Source organism: Vicugna pacos, chromosome 27, assembly GCF_048564905.1.
Source record: "Vicugna pacos chromosome 27, VicPac4, whole genome shotgun sequence".
NCBI lineage: Eukaryota > Metazoa > Chordata > Mammalia > Artiodactyla > Camelidae > Vicugna > Vicugna pacos.
The window spans coordinates 13,861,149-13,883,080 of NC_133013.1; the positions used below are offsets into that span (position 1 = coordinate 13,861,149).

Consider the following 21,932-nt stretch of genomic DNA (forward strand, 5'->3'; position numbering starts at 1 on the left):
CTCTCAGGGCTGCTCTGCGGGGAGTGGGGCTGGGTCCACAGGCAGCTTGACTAAGCCCATCAAAGTGCACCGGGAGAGTGGCTCTGAGGGCTTTTTCTCAGCGTCTGTTCGTTCTGATGGGCTCCCTCCGGCGCTCTTAGCCCCTTGAGTTTCTGAGCATTCAGCTCCTCTCTGACAGGCCAGGGATGCTGGGGTGCCTGCTGCCCTTGCCCGCCTGCACCCTTCCATTCATGCTTGCCTTGCAACCACTGTGTTTCAGGGTGATGCTGGAAAGTCCTCTTCCCACTGGGAGGCCGGGTGCTGGTGGGAGATGGCATGTCAGTGCCAGGCATCCTCCATGGAACCGTCTGTCCTATATGCAGTGTCCCCTGGAGCGGGCGCCAGCTCCCTTTGGTTGGCTCACTGGAGCTCCCACAGGTGGCCATGACAGCCAAGTTCAGGAGACGATGCCAGACCTGCACACCAGGGCCTGGGCTCCGAGGCCCAATTAGTCTGCTTTCTTTTCAGGAATCTCAGAGACATTTGCTTCTCCTTTTGCTTCCTGATGCAGGATAACATCTTCTCACAGTAAAATGGAACCTCAGTGTTTGCCCTCCCCACCATGTTGCTCGGCCACATGGAAACAGCAGTCAAAAAAAACAAAAAAAACCAAAAAAAACAAAAAAAAAACCCCACCACTGTGTTTCAAAAACTGAAGGCAGGACAATGAGTCGGTGGTAGCCTGACGGGGAGAGAAGAAACCCAACCTCTTCAAGTCTTAGGATTTCTCTCCTTATCTGCTGGATCCTGGGGGTAGGATGGAGGAAGAGCTGGGATGGGTGACAGTGACTGTTTCCCTTTGCTGGGAAGCCCCTACGCCCCAGGGGTCATGAAAAAGAAAGACAGAAATTCCAGAGCTTAAAAAAAAAATTCCAGAGCTTGGTCTTTTAGCTTTTCAAAATAAGAGAAAGCCCAAACAAGCAAACCAGTAAGCAGACACACACTCCCCCAGGCCCCCCGCTCCACGCTCCACCTCCTAAAAGCAGAACATGTACTGAAGGCCATAGGCTGGTGGAGAGCAGCTGTGTCTGGTCTGCTGATGTGTGTGTTTGGACCACACAGTTGATTTTTGGTTTTTTTTTAAGCAATATGAGCCAATATTTAAACATTGGGGGATTTCAAATAACAGTCTGGGAAATCTGGAGTCCCTGACCACACTTGTAGTTGTAAGACTAGACAGAGCCATGAAGTTGCAAGGAGCGGGTCAGGGTCTTAGCGCCCACTCCCGGATTTCTCAGCCGGTCTCTGACCTCTTCGGCATCTGAGTTTGCTGTCTCTGGCGAAGACCTGGCCGTCAGCTGTCGATGCAGTATGTTTCTGGGTTAAGCTTTCTGGAGCCATGGGGTACTAGTAGTCTCAGGTTCTTCTCCAGATTTGTCTTACTCATCCCACTCTTGTGACTGGTTTTATTAACCCTCTTTTTGTATTCATGGGAAGCCTGGCAGGTAAGCCTGCATTTGAGACTCTCTGCTAAGACCCTGGCTTAAAGAACTTTTTACTCTTTGATTTTAGATTATGAGGCTTGATGAATTTATGAATGTTCTGATTTGAATGGTTTTGTGAAAGTGGGAAAGCGCAAGTGTGTGGATGTGTAAATGATGGCATTTTCCTCCGGTTTGTAATCGAAGTTTCAGATTTGTTCTACAGCCTTGGGCCATGTCAACTTAATAATTTTTGCAAGGAATTTTTCTGTTTCATCCAAGTTGTATCTATTGGCATAACGTTCTAACATTTCCTTATTATCCTTTTGCTGTCTGAAGGGTCTATGGTGATGTCCCGTCATTTATTATTTTTCAAATTTATTTTTTCAAATGAAAGTATAGTTGATTTACAGTGTGTTGGTTCTGGTGTACAGCATAGTGGTTCAATTATACATCTATATATATTCTTTTTAATTTTTTAAAATTTTATTATTTTTTGTAGTGGGAGGTGACTAAGTTTACTTACTTAGTTATTTTTATAGGAGGTACTGGGGATTGAAGCCATGACCTTGTGTGTGCTAAGCATGCGCTCTACCACTTGAGCTATACCCTCCTCCCTATATTCTTTTTCATTGAAGGTTATTACAAGCCATGCCATCCAGTAGGGCCTTGTTGTTTATCTATTCTGTACATAGTAGTTTGTATCAGCCAGTCCCCAAACTCCCTTTCTTACTTCTGATGACTAACTTAATGGTTCTTGATATAGCTATTTTTTGGCTTTGTCCATGTACCCTATGTCTGTCTGTACTATCTTAAATTCTCCCAATTGCCTCCTTTTTTTCTGAAGGCATCTCCTGGCCTGTATTACAGCCACCACTGCAACCAGCCAGTCAACTGCCCTGAGAGCCCTGGGCCCTCCCCTTTTCCTCTGTCATGCAGCTGGGCCAACCAGCCATATACCTGGAGTTTCTGGACTTGAATAAACAGAAATACCCTGTCGTTATGGGCTCTGGCATCTGCAAGTTCAGGGGAGGGTCACCCAGTGGGGTGAACATTGACTAATGGGAAACAGGAGATGCGAGGGAGCTGGCCAGGCCCAGGACTAGGGTGAGGTGAGTGAGGCACTGAAGGCCCAAAGTAAGGAGTCACCTGCAGCCCAGGTGTTTCACTTACCTCACCCTTTTCTCTGTCCTGGAATTGGCAGATTAAACTCCCCTCCTTCCTTGTCCCACAGCCTGCGCTCTGAGGGCCAGTTTCTCCTTGTAGTCCATCTGCATCTCCCTGTATGGAGGGCGTCCACCTGCCTGGTGACCTGGTGTGTCTCTTTGTGGCCCGTGGTGAAGCAGAGGCAGCACCCTGTAAGGCTCCCCCTCCTTCCTCCAGTCCTTCCCTTTTTCCTTGCCCTTGAGGCCCAGGAGTAGTATCCTCCAACTGAAGTGTAAACATCTCAGTCCTTGCCTCGGGCTCTGTTTCTTAGAAGATATGGGCTAACGTGGTATGAAAGTCTAAAGACAAAATGCTAGGTGAATTTGACTTTTAATTTGATTTTATCTTTTAACGAGATAGTGTCATAGGAAAAAAGATTGCTTAATTCTGATTTTTTGAGAAAAAAGTTGAGGTCATTAATTGGATGTTCACAGACTGAATTTGCTGTTTTCTTTAATCTGTATGTTGTTAAAAATTTTTTTTGACTGACCATTTAAGAATTAGGCAATTTTACATACAAATCCAGACATTTTACTTCTTTTGGGACACTGGGAGATCCAGCCACATAGGCCCACAATTGGCTCGAACTGGGCATCGGCTGCCCCCTTTAGATGGAATAGGTGCGTAGACACCAGCCGGGTGCAGTCTTAGGAATCCACAGGGAAAAATGTGCTCCTGCATGTGGCCCCTGTCTTTTGGAAGTGCCCAGCCCCTCTAGACACTGGTGTTTAACATCTCCGAGGGAAAGGGAAATTCAGCTACAAGTCTTACTAGGATAGGACTTGCTTCTCAGAAAGCTTATGTAAACTGTGGCTAATGGCGTATAGGTTGCTGAACCATCTGGTCCCATTAGAAGTGCTCTGTGATTGACAGTGGGACTCAGATCAAATAATATGGAAGACATGCCAAGATCCATCCTGCATGTGCTAGGAAGACTGTCCCTGACAAAGTGACAGTGTTCTTGAGCGCTCCTGCATCATGAGCGAGAGGAAACGATCAGCTTTGCACAGTCATGCTACCACGAAATCTGGGAATAAAGCCTCGGAGAATTAGAATATAAATATATAGGATATGTACATAGATCTATACTATAAACTGGCAACTGTATAATATCTATATTATATAGTATATACTAGCATATTACACATACTCTATAAATACTATTAAATAGAATATTATATTCATGTGTATACATATGTGATATGTATACTACTAATGCAGTCGTGTATATAGTATAACATGTATGCTATAGAATGCAATACAATGCAGTAGTGTATGTAGTATATATTGTACAGTATGGTATGTAGTGTATATAGTATAAAATGCAATAGTTATATAGTATATATAACATATGATAACAGTGCAATAGTATGTGTAGTATATACACTATATATAATAACACTGCAATAGTATATATTGCATTTATGATGTATATATCATATATACAAGACTATATATAATATAGTATTATTATACATTATGTATGTATAGTATTGTATGAATTTCATGATGCTCTTGGAGCTTGAGACACTGAGCCCCTGGCTCCTGGTTGCTGGTGCTAGGGGTGAATCACTGGCCAATAAAGGGATGCTTATTTCAGTGTTGCGGAAAAATGTGTTACCTGGATCCAGGCAAGAGATCAAGCAGCACTCAGAGAGTTGGAGAACTCAGGTTTATTATGCCACAGCCCCCACAGGAGTTAACACTCCAAGCTCTGGACGATGTCTGTACGTTTACACAGGCCTTTATAGGCTGCCAGTTTTACACTTTGCAACATCATATGCAAATAAAGTGTAACAGAAGTTGACCAACTAGGAACAAGCTTTGTAGAAATAGACCAATCAAGAGTGAGAGAAATAACCAATCAGGAGCGAGGGGAATAACCAATCAGGAGTGAGGGGAATAACCAATCAGGAGTGAGCTCAGGGAACCAATAGACTTTTAGGGGTATGTAATCCATTTCAGAGGCAAAAAGCGAGTTAGAGCCTCTGGGCCAGGGAACCGGATGGTGCTGGCAGGAGAGTAGTGGCCCTGCTTTGGGGTCCTGCCGGTCTTTTTATGGGGCTTCTCGCCTCATCAGTATGCTCTGCATCCTGTCTTTCTGTCAGTCTTCCTCACTTCCTTCCTCTTTTTGGTTTCAGTCGCTAGACCACCTCTACCTGATCTACAAGCAGCCGAGCTGAGTTGAAGAGGAACAGCATGTGGAAACGAGCAGATGGTTCTGTCACTTTTTTCTTCTCAGTGGCTGACACACCCCCTCAAAGCTGAGTGGCCCTTCAGTATTTCGGAAGCCCTCTCGTACCTCTCATCTCGTTAGACCCCTCTAACAGACCCACGCATAGGACCCAGCAGGCAGAGCCTCCACTTGAGACGGAAAGTGAGTCACAGCGAGGTCCAGTGATTCGTCCTCCACTTGATCAGCAAGGCAGCCCAAGAGCCAGGACTCAGCCCCAGGTCCTCAGTGCTTTCCCACTCAGCTCCCGCCCTGTCACCCGGGGACGTTATCTAGCTTTAATTCTTCAGCCAAGACTGATGGAATCAGTGTTTTTACACAGTATGGGATGCAGCCCAACAGTGAAACCAGTTTAATGGGCGCAACCAGTTCTTACAAATGAAATAGAACAGCATAGATAACATCAAAGTGCCTCCCATACAAAGGTAAGTACTGTTTAGTAAAACTTTAGATATACGTCTGCTGCTGTTTTGGTTTCCCAGGCTCTGGCTGTTGTTTGGTCGGGAACAGACTTACATCCGTTTAGATGTGGATTTTGGACGAGGTGAAGCCTTATCAGGTGCTTCCACCTGAGTTTCAAGGAGGTTAGATTTCAGGGGCGGATTTTTGGAATGTGTTGATCTTGGACCTCTGATAATGCAGGGTGGGAATGCACGTCGCAGGCGGTGGGACTCCAGTGTGCCTACGATACTGGACTAAAAAGATACAGTCGAGAAACAAAAACAGGAAGGCTGGGTGTCCCTGCCTAGAAAGGCTAGAACTAAAAATATTATAACCCACTAGCTACTGGCACAATGCTAACATGTGATTTTAAAGAAAGAGTAACATGTTAATACTCTGCTCTGAACATTCGACAAATAGACGCACGGACCTTGGGGCAAACAGGTGGGAGAGCCTATGCTGGGCAGAAACTCGGGGCTGGGGGGGGCAGAAGCAAATACAATTCAAGGATTAAATGTGACTCACAGCCGAGGACAAGGTCAGTCCCGAGAGGGCTGTCTCATGGCCTGGGGAGTCGTTAGGGATGGAGAAGGGGAGGGCAAGTCAGGACACAGAGACCACGAAGGAGGGGAGGGTGTTGAGGAGCTGTTCCCATCAAGGGCAGCCCAGCGGGCTTCCAGAAGGTTTCCACTGACTATCTGGACAAATGATTACAAATGTGAATGATTAAGTAGTCAATTTACATCAGGTCATTGAGAAAAACCAATAAAACGGAAGCCGATCAATCCAGAAAGGTGGTTCATAAATAATAGATACACTTTTAACATGGAGCACTCGTTCTAACTGATTGCCTGTTTGACTAACTTTTCTCGCAGATATCCAGGGGGAGAATCGCATACTCACAAATCATAGTCAAATGCTGAATATCCTTTGAAGGATATAGTAGGTTCCATCTGTGGTTGGTTTTTTTTTTTACTACATACGTCAAAGTTTTTCCTTCTGTTGGACCATGCCTCTGAAATGGCAGTGGAAGTCAATGGGAACATGGGATGATTTACAAACATTGTTTTACATAAACAATTTTCAACTGGCAATCTAAAAAAAACCATTGACAACAAAGTCAACAAAAATGGTGAAATGATGACAGATGGCTTGTGTATATGAAGAAAAAGCAACAGCAGGAGAGGAGACGTAAGATGACTTAGAACCTACAAAGAAGTAGGGGCTGGGGATGTGGAGACAGGAGCAGGCCAGGTGAGGAGGTGAGAGAGAGAGAGAGAGAGAGACTCCTGCAGACCACCTCCTCCATCCCTAGCAACCTTGACCTTCTTCTGTAACGTTGGCTTCGGAGGTGTAAATTGCATAGAAGAGTGGCCAGAGGTGTCCATGTTTGTCAGAACTTCCTACGGAGACATCCAATGGTGACTGCAAAATTTCTATATGGGGTGGGGGGCTTTGAGGTAGCAATCAAGTTGAAAGGGCTTTGTTTGGAAGCTGTGTTCACAAAGGTCTCGCTATGACTGAAAGAGTCTCAGTTGCCCGGATCAAGGAAAGATGGTGGTAGGGGTGGGTTGGTGGAGACTTGGGGTGTGTAGGAGTAAGGTATCCCCATGCCCCAGCCACTCCTTATTGATGCCAGCAGTCTGCCAACCTTCTATTTGGGGGAGATCCCTGTTATCCAGATTAGGGGTGGACAAACCCCATGGGCAGTTTGAGGGGAGGATTATGGCCACAACATAACTTCATTTTACAAAATGTTCCACCTCAATGTTCCCTTTCTCTGCTCTCCTGTTCCTTTGAGGTGTGCGCCCTCATGTCGCCAGTGTTGTCTGTCCTCCTGAATTTTCTGCCTTTTGTTTTTTTGGGGTAAAATTTCTTCTTCTTCTTTTTTTTTTTTTTAAATGGAGGTACTGGGGATTGAACCCAGGACTTCATGCATGCTAAGCATGCACTCTACCAATTAGCTATTTCCCATCCCTTTTCCTCCTGAATTTTCACCATAATCTGGACAATGGCATTGTTCTGACCCGGTCTCTTCACACAAGAACAATATTGATGGACAGAGCATGGTCTTCAGCCAGCTTCTGCCACCATCCTCGTGTCCTCAGCCACCACTCAGCCAGTGACACCGCCCCTCAGAATCCTTTGTCATGAATCAGTAGTTTGTTCTTGCCTGAGGCACTTCTGGTTTAAAAGTTCTTATCTGACTCAACTTTATTGCTGGTTGTTGAGGAAACTACTTCTCAAGGAAGTTAAGCATCTTTCTCTCCAAAACACGGCAGTTTAGGGAGGACATAACTTAATACATGAAATTATGTAAAAACACACTCTGGGACCTCATTATTCTGCACGGCATGGGATTTGATAAGAGGCGGTGAAGTGGTGTGTGTTTGCCTACCCAGCTTCCTTTCCCTCTCTTGTGGTAACAGTGCCCAGATTTCCTTGCGGAGTTCCCTTTTCCCTAGTCTATGCTGGCTTCTTGGGGCTGTCAATCAAAGTGTCCCATCCAATCCTGGAAAGGGGTGAGCACATGATCCAGGCTGGGCAGTCACTGTCCTGGGGAATCCTGAATCCTGAGTAGGAGTGACATGTGATGGGGGAAATGTTTGGGTTCCATATTTATCTCAGCAGTGGGCCCCGCACGAGCTATCAGTCAGCCCCAGCTTCCCAGACCCTTAGGGAGGGTCTGGTTTTGACCTCTCCGAGACAAGTGAATGAACTTTATATTCCATCCTGCAAGCATCCTGTACCTTTCCAACAGATGCCCACTGTGTTTAAGAGAGGTGGTTTTGCTTGCTTGCATCAAATACCCTAACGGTAGAGTGACTGTCCTAAGTAATGGACTTTTAAAAATGAAATTGTTGTTTTGGGTTGCACTTGATCATGGCATTCAACGACAAGGTGGCTGAGCACCGAGGCAGCCAGATTCATAGTCTGTGTCATGCATCCATGTCCTGAATTCTCTCAGCATTCACCATCTCTAAAGACAATGGCCCATCCAAAATTCTAAGCTCTTATTAGCTAACACAGAGCCCCTGATGCATGAAAAATGCCTACGTTAATTTTCTTAACATCTACTTTCAGCTGTCTCAGATGGAAAAGCCAGTTCCCTGCTGCACAATTCCTTTGGTTACATTCAAATTTTAGCTTTTATTTTGTTTGCTTGTACCCTTTTCTGGTCAGTTTGGTTAGGTAACTCAATCACTTACGGCTGAAAGCCTTACATTTGCTTACTCAGAAGGCTTGGAACGAGGGGAAAGAAGAATGAATCCAGGAGCAGTTTGTGACAGATATTAGACCTCTGAGCTGTGCAATTGTGACATTGTTCCTAGCAATACAAATGTGGCTGATGGTCCAGACTCTAAGCCGAACCTGCCGGCGGGGGGATTGATGGCTCGGAATGGAGTCTGGGTCTGGCAGTGTAAGGCCGATCTCCTTGCCCGTGATCCTGGATGGTTTTGTCGGTTCCTTGTTCCGGTCAGAACTCCTGATAACGGACACAGGGGCCTCTGCTCAAAATGGCACTGGATTCAAGAAGCAAGGAGCTGCAGAGGGGACTTCGGCCGGCTCCCACCCCAATGGGGAGATGCCATCAGAATCCACCTTGACTCCTCTCTCCTCTTCCTCCCTAACACACGAGGGGTCATCTAAGGGTGGGGCTGAGCTCTGGAATGCAGGGGTTCCCTGTGTATCCTGGGGGTGCCAGGCTGCAACCTCAGAGGGTTCAGACAGAAAACAGAGATAACTCAAGGTAGGTCTCCAGAGAAGGATTCTGTGTAGGTAGTGGCACGTGGGCAGGTGTGGAATTCAGGTGGGAAAAGTTATTCCACACAGAGATGAATGCCGGCTAGTTGTACTGTCTCATGTTGTTCTATCAAATTTTCTACATTCCTCACAAGGTTGTTAACATTCTGAAAGCGGAGGTCTTAGAGTGGCTTTTCTCAGGGTCCTCCAGCATGGTGATGGACATGTGGAATTTGCCAGACGAAGACGTGTACATTGGCTGGGCTTCATTCAGGTGGTGAAATGTCCTTCCCTCTGCTTACAGCTGACCTTAACTTTGACCTGTTGGGGCTGAGCTGCAGCCAGGAACATGGCTAATTGGCCACTTTTCACTCCACCAGCTCCTATAAAATGGACCAGGAGTGTCTATTTATCACAAACCCAGGTAGAATTCTGCTGCTTTTCTCCTTTAGCTGCTGAGCAGCTGTCAGGCGCCACTGACTCCGAGGCAATTGCCGGGTGAGTCATGGGCAACCTCTGAGTGATTGCCAGTGAGCCACTCACCCGAAACGTTATTTTGAATGAATCGCTCATACATTGCTTGGAAGGAACGTGGCAGTCATGGTCAGAGAGGCAGAGCGGAGGAGACAGGGAACGGTGGAGGCTGGCTTTCTGGCGGTAGCTGGGTGGGGCCTGGAGTGGAACCCTTCCCAGCTAGGTGGAAGAGCCAAACTCAGCCTGTCAGTATTTCACTTTGATGCACATCTAAGACCAAGCTGCAACCCGGAGTTCTCTGACTCCTGAGATGCGCTAGCAGGGGGTGGGCTGTTTAGTATTGATGGGTTTGATTTAGAAGAAAAGAGATGGAAACAACAGACTGCCGCCCTGATGGATTGTGGGCTGGTGGGCGGATCTGAGCCCTCCTGAAATCCCCTGCGCAGTGGATGCTGTTGGCCCTCTTGTTTGAGGGCTGGGCACTAAGGAAATGGAAATTTCTGCTGCAATGCAGGAATTCCACTTATTAGAGATTCATTTCTTAAGTACTGCCCTCTCTGGAGAGCGTCTCCTGAGGAGATGGGAGGATAAAGCTGTTACTGGTGCTTAGTACCTTACAGTAAATTAACTTATCAGACCACTTTTATTCCTTAGCAGGGCAGGGCGATGCTGGAGTCGGTGGGAACAGAGGGAAATGGACATTTATTACGTACAGACCACTGGTGAGCCAGGAATAGTGCTCACATGTCTCACTTCATCCTCACACCTGTGTGAAAGAATTCCTTTTGACCTCAGAGGTAGAGGGTTGTATTAATGACTCCTCATTGTTGGTCAGTGCAAGCCCCTTTCTTGTCTCACTTATTTTTATACGTTTTTATCTCATTCTCCAAATCCGTTTCCCAATCCTCCTAATGGCAACTAGTCTAATATGTCTGATGTATGTCCTTTGATCTGTATTGTTTTTCTTGTGTGTGTATGTGTGTGTGTGTGTGTGTGTGTATGTATTTTAAACCTACATAAATGGCATGGTAGATATCCTGTTTCATTCTATTTTTCACTCACCACTACTTTAAAAATGTTTATTATTGCCAAAATTTCAAACATTTCAGAAGTAGAACAGTATTATGAACTCCAGTGTACCCATCACGCAAAGTCAAATGTAAACTTGAGGCCAGTTTTTGCTCATCTGCACCCCAACTCCTTCCCACTGTAGATCACAGTTTACGCTAATATCCGAGCATCATATCTATTTCATCAACAGATACTTTAGTGTGAACCTCTAAAATATAATCATCATAATGCCTAATCATTATATCATATTATCCTGCCTAAAAATTAGAAATAATTACTTATATCATCAACTATTCAGTGTTCAGTTTTTCCAGGCTGTCCCATAATTTTCTCAGTTGTTTGAATCAAGATTCAAATAAGATTTATACACGGCAGTTGGTGAATATGTCTCTTGAATCTCTTTTAATTTATGGGTCTGCCCTCCAGCCCTAAGAATTTATTTATTGAAAACTAGATTGTTTATCTTCTTGGAGTTTTCCATAGTCTGGATTCTGCTAACTGTCTCCTTGTCATTTTGTTTAATATGTTCCTCTGCCCTTTATATTTCTTGTAAATTGGTAGTGAGATCTAGAAACTTGATTGGATTCAGGTTAAATTTTTTCCCAAGAAATGCCTTATAGGTGAAGTTCTGGGCTTCCATCAAGAGGCAGCTGGTGCCTGGTTGTCTCTTTATGAGAGTAGCACTGATGATAATCAATGAGTTCATTAGGGGCTTCCAAAGGATGATAATCTATCATTCCTTGTTCATTTATTAGCTGGACCATTTCTATAAGGAGGAACTTAGTCACCTTCAAATAGAGTTTGTATAGGAAAGGCAAGATTTCTGCTTGAGTCTTTCCTTTTATTTATCAGTTTTCAAAATAATGAGTTAGTTTCTCTAAAGATAAAGCAATAAGGTTTTAAAAATAAGATCATGAACTCATGGATTTAGTGGATTATTTCAGTTGTTTGCAGTTATCCATCTTGGTGCTCAAATTGTCCCATCTTTGGCAAGTGGGAGAACTCTACAATTTGGTTTCTTTTAGTCATTTTTGACACCACCTCATTAGTCTTCGATAGCTTCCTTGCTGCTGGTAGAATCAGACATTCCTGGCTCATGTTATACACTTACTGCCTCAGTCCTGGAGTCAGCAGTTTCTTCCAGGAGCCCTGGTTCTGATGAGTGGGAGGCTGTATTTAGATGCCACAGCCTGGCACTATGTTTTTGCACTTCATCCACATTGCCGTGTGCACTTGTTTCCAGTCTGCTTTTCCTCGGTGCTATGCCACATCCCACAGCGTGCATTCTCAACATGGCACATTGACAACGTTGCTCCAACAACGGAGACCAAGGTGGCGGCCGGCAGCCCAGCCATGAGCTTCCTTGAACACGCCCTCTGATGGGTCTGTGTGAGAATCCCCTTTTCTTTTAGGTCAGTATTATTATCCCTGTTATCAGTGTTATTGGGGAGGCCACTAAGCAGCTAGGAGTGAGAAGGTAGGTGGGGAAAGAGGAAAGAGGGAGGGCACAGAAAGGGGAGCTGGGGCTGAGGGCAGAGTCAGCCGCTTGGAGGCTATATTTCCCTTGTGTGTCTCTTGAATGCTCCTTCTCCTGGGGTCCTGGGTCCTCGAGGAAGGACAGGGCCGGGGCTGGATCAGTGTTCTAGCTCCTCATGGCTGCTTCCCTGCCTTTCTTCATGAATCAAAAGCTCCCGGGGCTCTGAGGCTCAGGCCATTGGACGGTCTCAAGCTCTCCAGGTGTATTTGTCATCTACACTTTGGAGCTTTGTCTGCACATCCGCTTGAGGGCTTTGGCAGGTGACTCTGAGTCTTCTTCTCCATGTCACCACTTGCCATCATCCCGGTCAACTCCATCATCTGTGTGGATGACCTGTTCTGTACCGCAGCCTCTCAATGACTTGATCTCCTTTATCCCAATACTCTTTTTTTTCCCCATTTCTGAGGCCTGTTCCCATGGCCACGCCACGAAGAGACCAGCAAGGGCAAAGGCTTGGTGGCGAGAAAGAAGGCCACTGTGGCTGCAGCCCAGAATGTGGAGCCCACAGTGCAAGATGCGGCCCCCGAGTTAGGCAGGGCCCCCTCACTCAGAACTTTGTAGGTCGTATTAGGGATTTTGGCCTCTATTCTAAGAGAAATAGAAAGCTACTGAAAGGTTTTGAATGTGGCAGAGCGGGTGGCATGGCTGGGTGATGGTGATGTGATCAAATTTGTGTATTGAAGAGATCTCCATGGTTACCATGTAGAGACTAGACTGGGACAAGAGAGACACCAGCTGGCCGGTGAGGACGCTATTGCTGTGATCCAGCGAGAGAGAAGGGTGGCTTGGAGCAGGACAGAGACAAGGTGCAGACCTGGAGGATCTCTAGGAGTAAACACCACTAGGATCTGCTGCTGGTTTGGGTACGGAAGGAGAGAGGGAGGAAGCAGCCACGGGTGAGTCCCAGGTTAGGAGCCTGTCTGACTGGATAGCAGGTGGGGCCCTTCCCTGGGCAGGGAACCTGGGGAGAGGGTGGTGATGGAGCGGAATGTTTCCGGGTTGGGGAGAATCACAAACTCTCTCTTGGACGTTTTGCATACGAGAAGCCTTCAGAATCAGCCAGTGAAGATTCGAGCTGGGAGTGGCTGCACAGGTCCAGAGCTCAGATGTCGGGCATCGTTAGTGTGTAGGTGGAAATTAAGCTGCAGTGTGGCTGAGACGGCCCAATGAGAGATGTCAGGGGAGCAGAGAGGAGGTCTGCACCCAGCCTTGGGGACACCAGTATTGAGTGGTTACATGGAGGAGAATGAATACGCGAAGGGGACAGAAGGAGACACCAGAGTTGCAGGAAAAGAAGCAGAGAGTGGGCATCTCGTTCATGGAGGCCATGGGAAGGACGAATTTCAAGAGGGGGATCTTGCTCAGCCGAGAGAGAGGTCAGGAAAGAGGAGGAATGAGAACTGTCTGCTAAATTTAGCAACATGGAGTCATGACCAAGCTTAGAAAGTGCCGTTTCAGTCAGGAGATGGGCTGGAGTGTGGTGAGGTCACGGAGGGAGTGGGAAGTGAGGGGATGGGCACTTTGGAGCCTCTGGGGAGTGCTTTCAGGGGCTAGGATGGCTCCACTGCTGTGCGAACATGTGCGTGGCTTCTGCCCTGCTTCCTGCTTCCTGCCAGGGACCATGAGGAGGACGAGGAGGAGGCCTAGAGGCCTTATTGCCGCACACCTAAGCTGCTGAACCCACCCAGCTCTGGGTATTTCTTTCTATGAGAAAAATAAAATCTTAAATGTAGTTTGCAGCTGAAGATCATTTGTACCTGACACAGCATGTCTCCTGCATGGTCTCATTTCATCCCAACCATAGCCCTTTAAGGTTGTGCTATTATTATTCCTATTTTACAGACAAGGAGACCAAAGCACAGACAGGTTAAGAAATGAGGGCAGCACAACTCAAGTGGCAGAGCTGAAATGTAAAGACAGGGTTTCTCTCTAATTCGAAAAGATACTTGCACCCAGATGTTCAGAGCTGCACTATTTACAACAGTGGAAGTAACTTAAATGTCCATCCACAGAGGACTGGATAAAGAAGATGTGGTATATGTACACAATGGAATACTACTCAGCCATAAAAAGGAATGAAATCATGCCATTTGCAGCAACATAGATGGACCTGGAGATGGTCATTCTAAGTGAAGTAAGTCAGAGAGAGAAAGAAAAATACCATATGATATCATTTATATATGAAATCTTAAAAAAGGACAGAGGGACTCAGACATAGAAAACAAACTTATGGTTGGAGGGGGAAGCGGGTAGGGAGGGTTAAATTTGGAGTTGGAGATTTGCAGATACTAACTACTATATATAAAATAGATAAACAACAAGGTCCTACTGTATAGCATAGGGAACTGCATTCAATACCTTGTGATAACCAATAATGACAAAAAATATGAAAAGGAATGTATATGTATAAATGTCACTGCTGTACACCAGAAATTAACACAACATTGTAAATCGACTGTACCTAAAAAAAGACAGTGTTTCTGGCTCAGGACTGTGTTCTTAGCTGCTGTGATGTTCTTAAGACCTATTACTGGCGATGCTGTAGTTGTCAATGCTGTTGACCATCTCAAGGTCACTGGAGACATACTGGGGAAAACCCCATCCTTCGGTGTGTGTCTCCTTTGCTCTCACACAACTACCACACTCACAATGCTTCTGACACCAGACATGTGAGTGTTTCCCCCCTCCAAGCAAGTCTCTGACACCAGCTGGTTGTCCTACATTTAACTCAGTTCTGGCACTATCTCCCAGGAGGTAGCGTCAGAGCCCACGAGGTTAAGGGCTCAGTCCCACAAGACTGCCCCCCACTTCAGATGCCAATTGCAAGTCGTAGGTCCTCAGGTTACCTGCTAAGCTGTAAATTACAGGTTCCCATGACCCCTTCCTTGTGTTTGATGCTCACAGAACTCAGGGAAACATGTTGCCGGTTTATTAAAGGCTATAATAATGGATACAGATGAACAGCCTGATTTAAAGATACCTAGGATGAGGTCTGGGCGGGTTCTGCATGCAGAACCTTCTGTCTCCGTGGGGATGGCATGTATCACCCTCCTGATGTAGGTGTGTTTACCCACCTGCAAGCTCTTCAAACCCCACGCATTTGGGATTTTTACGGTGGCATCATCGTGTAGGCATGATTGATTATGAACTCCATTTCCAACCCTTGTGCCTTCTCAAGAGACTGGGGGCTGGGCTGACAATTCCAAGCTTCTAATCATGGCTTGGTCTTTCCTCCAGGAGTCATCCGGGAGCCCACCCAGAGTCACTCCTTTAGAACAAGAGACACTCCCATCACACAGGATATTATAAGGGTTTTAGGAGCTCTGGGCCAGGAACTGGGGGCAGAGGCCAATATACGTGTGTTTTATTATCTCACAAGAGAATTAACTATACAATAAAGCTAAATCCCCTTTCACCGAGGTAGGCTTATAGTAGGTACTTGATACAGGCTTTTAAACACCTAGCAATTCTTTGTGTGCCTCATCTGGTACGTGTTTGTGGAGATGATGTAGGTGGTAAGGATACAGATAGTTGAGGTGGAAGGTAATTTCTGAAACGATAATTCTGCAATTCCACTTTGAACACGCCGTGGTGTAGCTCATATACGAAACAATCTTCCAGCTTAGGATCACGGGGGAGAAGTGCTGAGATCAGAGAATCAGAATAGTCAGTGCAGGGGGACCCGGCGTCATTTCCACAGCTGTAACCCTCCATCAGGTGCGGTGAGGAATGTGCACTCTGGGAAGGAATCAGATTTATCATCGTCCTGTTCAGTGTGGTATCACTAAGGGGGATTGCAAAATCACCCAGTTCCAAGCAGAAGAGAAAAATCCGTCCAAGTTGTGCAAATGTTATTTGAAATCCTAGCCATCAGCCATGAGTAGAATCCCTGCAGTCACATCAAAGAACAGAATAGTTTTCAAAGACAGTTTTTATTACTGAAGTTGTTGCTGCAAACATGCTTCCACCCAAACGGAGCAAAAAAACACTCAATTTTCTGAAAATCAGAGCTGTGAAATCAGCTCCCCGGAATTTATAATTACTGGTGGTGATCCACATATCAGGATTTCGACCTGCACCGTGAGGAGGGAGGACCAGCTCACCAACAAGAGCACGTACCAACAATTAGAGGAGCTACTATCTTGTCTTAATTTAATTAAAATCTATTTTGAGAAAGAAAATAGCCTGATGGTTTATACCTTTAAAAAGAAGAATTGAATAAAACTTAGAATTTATTAATGCATTTACATCACTGGTAATACTTTGAGACTTGGTCTAATACATACAGATGAAAATGTTGCAAATAATAAATAACAGGTAACTGTGTTTTTCTCCCCCAAATATTAGATTGAATAAAAAATGGACATTTACACTGTTTTTTTTTCAATCATTGCCCATTAGTTTAGAACAAATGAAATTCAATTTATTTCACATTCTGTACCACCATCACCTTGATCACTGAGAGCTTATTTTGAAAGTGTGTCCATGATGAGTTTGCTGCTACACACGTTATGAAGTTAGAGTGAAAAGTTGGGGTGATCTGTGTACCTGCTATTGCTCATCTACTCTGGTTATTCTTGGCTGATACTTTCCGTGAACAATGCTTTAGAGTTGGTAGGGGGCCGAAATCATTTCTACCAGTCTTGTAAATCATTTGTTTTGGATTCAAATACTAATTACCATCGCCCTACTTTCAATATCCTGCATGTTTTAAATGGTACAACTCCTTGCAACAGCTGAAATGGGACACCAAGGAAATGTCCTTACTAGGAGAATCAGTGAAATTACACTCTATGCTTTGAGCCCCCACTGTGTGCTAGGAACTTTGGGTTTATTATCAAGACCATCACAACCCTACAAGTAAAGTTTATCAGCTGGGGAAACAGAGTCAAGGTGAAGAAACTTGCCCAAGTTCCCACCCCTGAGAGGGGCCAGAGACATTACTAAGATCTCCCTGTGCTGGTGTGTTTAACACAGAAAGAAGCTACTGGTCGAGGTGATAAGGAAATAAATAAGAGGAGAAGGGCTGGAGAAGAAGAAATAAAACTATTTACACAGGATATGAATATCTACATTGGTAATCCAACAGGATCAACCATTAGAACTAATGAGAGGACTTGGCGAGATTTTGCTGCCTACGAGGTCACTAAAATAACATTTCCTACATCAGTCATATTCCATTAGAAATTTCAGTACAAATAAGATACCATTTACAGTATCAACCAGTATTTAGATATTGGCATGTCTAGAAATATACATGATCTTTCAGGAAAAAAAGTAAGCTTTGAGCATCAGAGGATCATCTGTGGAGATGCAGTCCATGCTCTTGATGGGATAATTTCATATTGTCAAACTTCTGTTAATTAATTTCTAACCTCAATGCAACACCAATAAAAATTCCAGTTGGATTTTTTATGAACTCAATAATCTATAAATATAAATGATTTAAACTGATATAAACTATCAAAATACAAGGGAGAACAAGGGACCACAAAAAAGTCAGCAAACTAAAAAAGAGCAAAGAATTGAAGTGGGGGTATGCCCATTAGATATTAGGACAATTTCAAAGCCTTACTGATAAAGGCAACATGGAATGGACTTATGGAAAAATGGATAGACCAATAGAGCACAGAGGAGAGCTGGGTAGGGGGACCTTGGTATGTGTGGGAACTTAATCCAAAAAAATCAATGGGAAAAGGATGGGCTGTTTAATAGCAGGTGTTGGGAAAACTGGCTCATTACACAGAGAAAAATAAAACTGGATCTCACATAACACTGCATACAAAGGTAGATTCCAGATGAATTAAATATATAAAATTTAAAGGTGAACAACAAAGTCAATAGGAGTTGATGGTGGAGAGTGTCTGTGATTTAGAGAGAAAGCCTTTTTAGACAAAACTTCCCAGTGCAAGACATAGTGGATCATATTAAAATAAAGGACATCACTATAAAGTTAATAGAAAAAAAATTTGAGAAATTCCTACACAAGACAAAGAAAATACAGGAATTTCCATAGGAAAATGGGCAAAGGATTTAAAGAAGCAATTTATAGAAGTGGAAACCCAAAGTTTACTATGAAAAGATGCTTCAAATCATTAGTAATAAGAGAAATGCAAACCAGAACAAGAATGAGTTGACAGTTTATACTTATTAGGGGCAATATGAGGCAGGTGGATTTTGCTGCCTGTCAGCAGGAATGTGGGGGACAGGGACTCATGCACTGCTGGCGCGATGCTGACCTACGCAGACTCTCTGGAGAGCAATCTGACATCTTAATCAAATTAAGGATGTGCATACCAAATTTATACATCCAAAAAAAAAAATAATCACACAGGTCCACTGGGAGGCACAGACAGAGGCGTCTATTGTGGCATTGTTCATGACAGTGGGGAGTTGGAGGGGACTGTGGTGTCCTCATGGGGCCACAGATAATACAAAGTGGTACACAAACATGGTGTTCAGTGTAGCAGCTAGAATAAACTGACAAGGTGTGAAAACAGCAACATGGATGGGTCAACTTAGATCTGAATGAAATAAAAAACGAATTGAAATCTGTAGCATAATATTTATGTAAGTAAGAGTTTTCACTTTACACAGGGTTTCCAGATTTAGCAAAACACACAACAGAAACAAAAAACCCAAACAGAGTGTCCAGTTAAAGTTGGTTTTCAGATAAAGGATGAATAATTATACTAAAAATGATTACTTGTACTGTAAGTTTTTTTTAAAACTTTTTTTATTGATTTATAATCATTTTACAATATTGTGTCAAATTGCAGTGTAGAGCACAATTGTACTGAAAGTTTTTTATTGTTTATTTGAAACTCAAACTTAACTGGATGTTCTGTATTTTATCTGGCAGTACTAAGTTTATAGGAAAAATACAGAAATCACATAAAAATTCACACAAAAGGCATTAGAATGGTTGTTTAAGTATGGCAGGTATACGTGTGCAAGTATGTGTCAGTAGGGAAAGGGATAAAAAGGGGAAAAACAAAACAAGAAGTCGTGTTGCACTAACCCAGGATGATATTACGTCTTAATTGAGGTGTGTGATTAATTCAACCCCTGTATCTGAGGTCCAGCTTAAAAAAAAGTAGTGCAAGAATCCAGTCACCATTTCTCCAGTGACAGGCGCCTATCTTTGAGGCCAGATGGAGGTGGGAGGGGCCTTGACCCAAGGAGTAGGGAGCCAGCGACTCTGGAAGGGGAAAGCTTATCAATTTAATTTCTGAGGCAAGGAAGGTCCTATAAAAGCAACCAATCAATCAATTGAAGAGCATTTAGAATTTAAAAGAGCCAGGAGGACTGGCCTTAGGAAGTGAAACTAAATAACCCCGCAGCCCAGGGACGTGTCCTCTGCTCCAGACTCCTGCCTCTAACCTTCGTTTGCCCGGAGCAGGACCTGGGAACCTGAATTTCTGACAGCGCCCCAGCTGATTCTCATCTGCAGCCAGGACACGCGTTCCAGGCCAGGAGGGAAAAGATGATAGACGGCTGATGTCAATACCCAGAATTATTTTATCATCTCTTAATGACGGATAGGTATAAGCTCTTTATTCTTACCACTCTTGGGCACCTATAAAACCAAAACCAAACTTACAAATTAGAAGCAAAAGAAGGTACGTGAACACAACACCTACACAAGTAACATTATTTTGAAGGGATTTGTGATGAGGCTGTATTAAAACTAAGTCTCTACTGCAGGCTTAGTCATGGAAAGATGTGACCCTGGATCTAGTTTTACGATCTGTTTTTGTATTTTCACTTTAAAACCACTAACACAAAGACTGTCTGTTCTCGTAAGAATGAGGTACAAATAATAATAGCAAGACTGTATTGGGCATGATGTGGCCAAAATCTGGCCAGTGAGCAATTCCCAATTGCTGATTTTAATGAGATGTTACCTGGCCAATCTGTAGATGACTCACACCGACTAAAAGCTGCAGTTAGCTTTATTAAAATCTGCCTTGAATTGGGTTTCTGTTCCTATTGTTTCTGGAATGGGAAATTAAAATACTCTAAATGTAGATTCACTACTCATTGCAAACTGTTATGTGTAGGCAGGACACACAACAGCACCTGTTTCTGCAGCTAATTGACACTAACAGCTACTTGCTGGTCACTTCAAGCCTGTATCTACTGCCCTGTGCCTCGGGAGGACCGGGTTTCCCTCCTTGGAACCTCTGTTTGTTCAAAATCTGCATATGTGCACTGCGTTTTGGCTACAAAACACAAACACGAGCACTCAGATTTGGCAGGTCACTTATAAAGGGGCGACCAGATAACGGACAATAGCCATATACTAGCAAATTGAAGATGCAAACGAAAAATTGTCACGCAGAACTGGCAGATCCCTGAGATGTCTGTGGACCCCTAGCCAGTTGGAGAAACACTGGCTAGAAAATGAAACCATCTATACCCTTCGGGAAGACACAGATAAAGTGACCCCTTTTTCATTTCCCCGGATTCCTGCGAGGATATCAAGCTGGTTAGATTCTGAAAGGCAGGGAGCAGCAGGTGCCTGGGTGAGGGCTTTGGGAGGGAGGGTTCCAGCCTGGACCAGTTAAGAGGAGAGGCAAACACCACTCCCCTCAGGAGGGCGGAGAATTCTCTAGTTCTTGCCCTGAAGACAAAGGGATTCAAGCACTTGGTGTTGACAACAGCTAGATTAGGGACAACTGTGTGGAAGGGCCCAGTACAGCAATTAAGAGTTAAAGAGCAATAACCCGGTGCCCTAAGGCAGAAGTTCTCAACCTGGTCGCCTATTAGAATCACCAGGGGAGCCCTTTAGAGGAGCTGGTGAGTGGATCCATCACTAGAGACTTGAATTAATTGGTCAGGGTTGGGCATCAGTCTTTGCAAAAGCTCCCTGGGGGATTCTAACGTGTAGCCAGGGTGGCCGAACCACTGTTTTAGGAAAAACTTTCTCTGTGGTATAATTACATTTAAGGCCACCTGTATTAATTTATTTAATGGGGGGTGGGGAAGGGAACCAACCCTTATTGGATGCACTGTGCTCACCATTTAAATAAGAAGAATAAATGATAATAGCAGGCAATAACTTATTGAAAGCTTGTCCTATGCCAGGTGTTACTTTAACCACTTTCCATCCATTTAATTTTCACAACATCCCTATGAAATGGATGTCATCTTCATTTTACAAATGAGGAAACAGGCTCAGCGAGACCAAGAAATTTGCCTTAAATCATTCAAGGACAAATACATAAAATGAAAGTAATAGCGTGCCCAAGGTCATGCAGGAAGGAGGACAGGGTTTGAACCATGGCCTTTAGCTCTTCCACTGCCCAATTAATTGCTACTTCAATGAATATATATATATTTATTGAAGTACAGTTACAATGTGTCAGTTTCTGGTGTACAGCGTAATGTCCCAGTCATGCATAGACATACATATATCTGCTTCCATGTTCTTTTTCGTTAAAGGTTATTAAAAGATTCAATGAAAGTATTTAACAAATGTTTATTAACTGTAGACCAAGGCAGATGTTGGGGGTGCAAATGTGAATGAAAAATGTCGCCTGCCATATCAGTAATCAAAGGATGTTGCAGCCATCAAGCCATCACATTGCAGCCACCCCCAATGGTGTCTCCTGAGGTAACTCAGGTTGGGAAGCACAGGATTCTGGCTCTAGGGAGCTAAGGTGCATATCAAAGAAATGACTTCAAGAAGCCCAGATTTTACATCTTCCCGTACATGGAAAAGCGCTAAATTCCTTAACTTGAGATATCTGGTTCTCTCTAA

General features: G+C 44.3%; 1 long non-coding RNA gene across 2 annotated transcripts in view; it reads left to right on the forward strand.

Moving 5' to 3' along the window:
* LOC140689704 (uncharacterized) overlaps positions 1-21,932 on the forward strand; it is a 59,661-nt gene that overhangs the window by 37,555 nt on the left and 174 nt on the right. For both annotated transcript variants that reach the window (XR_012064752.1, XR_012064751.1), the window contains exons 2-5: positions 4,808-5,324; positions 10,213-10,355; positions 12,873-13,062; positions 14,179-14,300. This is a non-coding gene — a long non-coding RNA (uncharacterized lncRNA). The remainder of the gene's footprint in view (positions 1-4,807; positions 5,325-10,212; positions 10,356-12,872; positions 13,063-14,178; positions 14,301-21,932) is intronic.